Source organism: Malurus melanocephalus, unplaced genomic scaffold (assembly GCF_030028575.1).
Source record: "Malurus melanocephalus ecotype Western Australia unplaced genomic scaffold, MMel_1.1 scaffold_14, whole genome shotgun sequence".
Taxonomy (NCBI): domain Eukaryota; kingdom Metazoa; phylum Chordata; class Aves; order Passeriformes; family Maluridae; genus Malurus; species Malurus melanocephalus.
In genome coordinates, this window is record NW_026623246.1 from 3,294,041 (window position 1) to 3,298,951 (window position 4,911).

A 4,911-nucleotide genomic window follows, 5' to 3' on the forward strand; every position below is an offset into this window, starting at 1 on the left:
CTTCCCTCCCCGGGTCCCCGCCACCAACTATGAAATAACAACAACAATAATACTCGTAATAATAACAATAATAATAAAAGAGGGAACGCGAGCGAGGCCGCGAGGCGGAGCGGGGGGCAGAGGGAGAGACAATGGGCTGGTGGAGAGAGGACCCATCCGGACCGGGGAGACTCTGCGCTCCCAGCGCCTGAGCCGCCCGGGCCGCCAACTCGGAGGGAGCGAGAGAGCGAGGGAGCGAGCGAGAAGGGCCCGCGAGGAGCGGAGGAGACCCGGGCTTTCTGTAACTAAAATGAGCGGAGCGCAGCGGCGGCGGCGGCAATAAGCTTATTGCAATTGACAGCGTCTGCAGTTCATTTCAAGATGGCCGCTTGGCTCACATTCATTTTCTGCTGAACGACTTTTAACTTTCATTGTCTTTTTTGGCCGCTCCGATCATCACCCACCGGCTCCGTTTTCCGGGTACGTATGAAGCGAGGTGTCGCCTTACCAAGGGCGGGGGGCGAAGGGGGCTCGGCGGCGGTTTTCGGCCGGTTTGGGGGCTGCAAAGGGGCGCCTAGGTGTCCCCCGAGCTCTCCGTATGGGAAAAGCGCTGACAGGCTGCTCTAGCCACACACACACATACAGACACGCAGCAGCAGCAGCAGCAGCCTGTGCACTCGCTCGCGTTACGCACCCACATTTGCAAATTTTAGTTCCTTTCTTTCTCCAGACGCCCCCTAAAACCTTTCTGTGCACATGGCCCCCGAGGAGAATATTTATATTTCCCGACCCTGCTGCCAGCCCGGCCCGAGCGCCCTTTGTTTAAAGGCAGATTTTGATTAAACAGGGACGTTCGTGAAATCTGGAGCTGCCTGGGTCAAGTGATTTCAGTCCTCCCCGAAAGAAATGTGTCTGGGGGAGGTTAAAATGCCAGATAACGCACCCATTTTATAGAGACGGAGCCAGCGGGGGGTAGCGATCCTCCTGGGGGGGTTGTTAGGCGCCGGGGCACCCAGCAGAAAATGTTATTAACTTAAGTTGGACAAGTACTTCTGTGAAATTGGATGGGTTGTAAGATGGCGGTTCCCAGTTGTTTCCAATGTCTCCTCTTACATTTCTGCTCTAAATGCTAAACTTTAGGGGTTTGTGCCTAGTGGGAGAGGCAAGGGGTGGCCARCGCGGAGAAATAACTTTTTTGGGGGGTAAGGATAACACTTTGAATGCGATCTTGGGGAGCTGGGGCGTGCGGTTTGCTGGAGCCTTTGGAGCAAAGGTGATGTGTCTGCGGGACGCGGAGGGGGGGTGGTGTGTGTGAATTTTCTTTTCTCTGGTTGGTGTTTTTTTCCCCCCTGAGCCCGGGAAGGGTAAATWTACATGAAATCCTTTGTCAGATCTTAAAGATGTCACGAGTGGGCTCCTCGTGCTGCTCATAGGCAGCGCTTGAAAGTTGCTGGTGTTATGTTTTTAAAATTGAATGGCCTTGGCAATATATTAAGCGGGATGTTTCTGTGTGTTTGCTGTAAACATTTGCAAATAATCAGGTAAAAATAATCAGGAAAAAAAAAARGGCATTTCCATAAAAGTGTGGTAGAACTTTTCAGCCTCTCAAAACTTTGATTCACTCCTTCACTCTCCAGTAAAGTCCAAGAAAACCTGGACATGTGTGCCCATTTGCAAACTTGGCGCTAAAAGATTTTTTTTGCATAGTCTGTAGCAGTGAGCAGCATCTCTTATGGGACTGTTCCCTGTTCCTAAGACCAGGGACGTTCTGGACATACAGTCCAGTAAAACTACTTTGAGTGACTCTGTGCAGCCCGTCCTGGAAACTGAAACAGACTTGTGTTGCACTATACCAGAGAGACACGAAGTCAAGACCTGATAGCTTAGATATTACAAAATTAATATTTTAGTGTATTTTTAAAAGTAGACAGATTGTGTCCTACGCCTAGTCCCAGGGAGGTGATTTAAGGGGCTGGGGTCCTTTTGCACTCTGTTGCCAATATTCAGGTTTTTTTCTTGCTGCAGCAAGCTGGGCAGAGATACTTGAGCTTCGTGTGCCTTCTTTGAAAGAAGTACTGTCCCCTCCTTTAAAACATATGCGGCCATTCTTAAGCGAAAGAGTAATAACAGGCTCGATAGTACAAGTGGCTCTGGCTGATAATGGGTGAAGATGTAGAATGACGGCTGCTTTATTCCTGATGAGAGTTTTGTGAGAGGAGATGGGTGCAAAGTACCCAAACCTACCCGAGCGATGCTTCTATTTTTTATGTATGTATATTCTGTTAGAGACCTGCCGAGCAAGGTTTGATAGCTTATTGCCTTTATAGATTTTTAATAATGTGGCTGATTCTTGGTAGGAGAATGCACTTCTGTTTTTCTTCATTTTGACATAACTTGTTTAAGGCCTCTGTGTAATCGGTTGGCTGACAGTGTTTACTTCTAGCAAATATTATCTACATATATTTTACGTTTAGTTGTTTCATGTGACAGTGTGTAAATATATATTGTCCTGGCTAAGAGGGTGTATTTCTGTGAAGTGTTGGTATTCACCATGCGATCAGCGGGAGCAGAAAAAACATCTGAAAGGGTTTCCTTCGTACAAAGATACTAAACTCRGGCTGCTGTAGTAAAATGTATTGCGTTCATGTTACATCCCCGCAGGCACAGACACGCGTGTGTGCCTGTACGGGTGGCTTTTGGRGAGAAATTAGGTGCCTAGTTCAGCTCGCTGGGGAAAATCACTGATTTTCAAGATAGCTCCTAGCACGTTGAAAATGTGCTAACTTTGGGCAATAAATAATCCGCATTTAGGGGTTGCTTCGACAAAACAGGTTTCACGGTTGAATTTAATCCTCCTCCATTTAGGAAGGGGCTACGCCTGCGTGAAATAAACGCGTTAATGTCTTGAAAGGTTTGTCCCAGTCTGTCAGGGCTGGGAAGGAATTCTCGGTCAGCCGACTTGTGTGACCTCGGTCACTGCTGGGTGTTTTTTTCTTTTTTTTTTTTTGTTTAGATATTTATGAATTATAAGGTATTGACTTGAACAAATAAAACAGAACCGTGAAAGCAGCCTGTCCATGTGTAAGTACCTAAAAGGACTCCAAAGCCGCCGGCTTCAGGGCGCTGGGTTCTTCAGAGGGGCGTGCAGAAACCCTGTCTCTGCCTTTTCTGGGAAAAGCAAAACCTCGGTATCAGTTTAAAAGGAAGAAGCGGAGGGTCAGGGACCCTGGAAGCGACATTTAAACCGCAGTACAATGCAGCGGGGGTCTTGCATTCCCACACGGTGCTGGGAACAGCTTTGGGGGACCTGGTCTGGCTTGGTGCTTCTGGCACTTTGCTTTCCTGCGTGCTGCCGGCTGTGGTTTGATGCTGGGGAGTTTTATCTGCTGCTCACTCGAGGGTTCTCCTGCAAGAGCCAGAGAAGTTTCCTGGTCGGGGTCGCTCGTTGGCGCTGTGCACACTTCTGAGAAATATTGTACCCCTGTCCTGGTCAGTTTGGCCGACGTTCAAAGCTTTTAGAAAGCTTGGTGTGTTGCCTTTTTTTTTTTTTTTTTTTTTTTCTCGCTGCCTAACATTGAAGTTTGCGAGTGGCTGCGGGAAGCCTCGCATCTTGAGCATACGGTACTGCGGTGAGAGGTGGCTCGCAAGCTCTGCCTCGGGAGGAGAGGGGACCAAGGACAGGAGCTGGTGTGCTGGGAGCACTGACCTGGGGAAATTAATAGCTTGGACTGGAGCAACGTTGTTACATTACATTTTTCAGGATCTGGTTGACAGAAAATAATTTACTCTGCAATTGACGTGGCTGACAGGGTTTTTTCCACGTGTGTGCTTTCCCCTTTATCTCTTATTCCCTCTCATTTTCAACAGTATTTGTGCATCTAGCGTTGGTGCCAGTGCACCCGATGGAGTTTTATGGGTTTCAGACCGTGAAAATGACATTTGTTTTTCACTCTCGTCGCTGCATTGTGTTGACAAGGTGTTGATTTAGCTTTAGGAATGATCTGGTCACATGGTCCTTCGCATGTTGTCACTAATGTACCGTTTAAAGTCGGTTTGGGCTTTTTCCCCCCTCTCGGTGTGCTTTATTGCTGAAAAAGGGGGGTTGCTTAAGGATCCGGAGACATGTTTTCTCCCGTCCAAGCACCCTTTTCTGGTGCTGCAAATCTTTTTACACCCTTTGCAAAACTTTGCACCGCGCTCGCCTCGTCCGCGGGACAAGCGTCAAAGGTGGGAGAAGGAAAGAAAGAGAAAGAAAAGGAGTTGGGGGAGAGAGAAAGGTAGGAAGGAGAAAAATGAGAAAAGCAGAGAAGGAGAGAGCGGGGATGCCGGCGCGGTGGAGCGGGAGCTGGGGCTCGGCACCCCATTGGCGGCGCGGGGGACTGGGTCCCCGGGAGCGCGGCGCGGTTCTGSTCGGCGGAGGGAGGGAGCGAGCGGAGGGGGAGAGGAGCTATCTCAAACCAGCTCCTCGCACCGAGTCGACGTGGAGAGAGGCCCCTGAGAGGATCCGAAATGGCCGAGGCTCGGGAGGAGCCTCTGGCACTCGCCTCCGCCAGGCTGAGACCCCAAAGCCCGGGGCCGCCCTCGCCGCCCGGGCTGCCCCGCACCGCGCCCGGGCACCCTCCGGGCTGTGGCACCCGACCCCGCCCGGGCCGCTCCCGCCCTCCCCCTCCCCTCCCTTCGCAGCCGGGCTCCCAGACCCCCGCGGGCTCCTTGGCTCCTCCACCCCCTCCGCCAGCCCCGGGGCCCCGCGTCCCACCCTCTGGCCCGGCCCGGCCCGGCCCGGCCCGCCCCCCCGGCCGCCCCCCGCCCGGCTCTCGTGTGTTCCCAGCGGTGGCAGGATGCCAAGTGTAAGTGTAAGTTGCTATAGCAACCCCCTCGGAGAGCGGAGCAGATCCGGATCGGCACCGAGCCGCAGCGGCAGCCTCCCGGACC

The 4,911-nt window shown here is 51.7% G+C and overlaps 1 protein-coding gene across 2 annotated transcripts in view; it reads left to right on the top strand.

The window, feature by feature from the left end:
* The first annotated feature begins 344 nt into the window (after window positions 1-344).
* Window positions 345-4,911, top strand: part of BMI1 (BMI1 proto-oncogene, polycomb ring finger) — a 10,512-nt gene continuing 5,945 nt past the window's right edge. Inside the window, exon 1 of one of the 2 annotated variants that reach the window (XM_057383746.1) lies at window positions 345-459. The gene's annotated coding sequence lies outside the window, so the exon portion shown is untranslated. The remainder of the gene's footprint in view (window positions 460-4,911) is intronic. The other variant, XM_057383738.1, reaches the window with a different exon arrangement.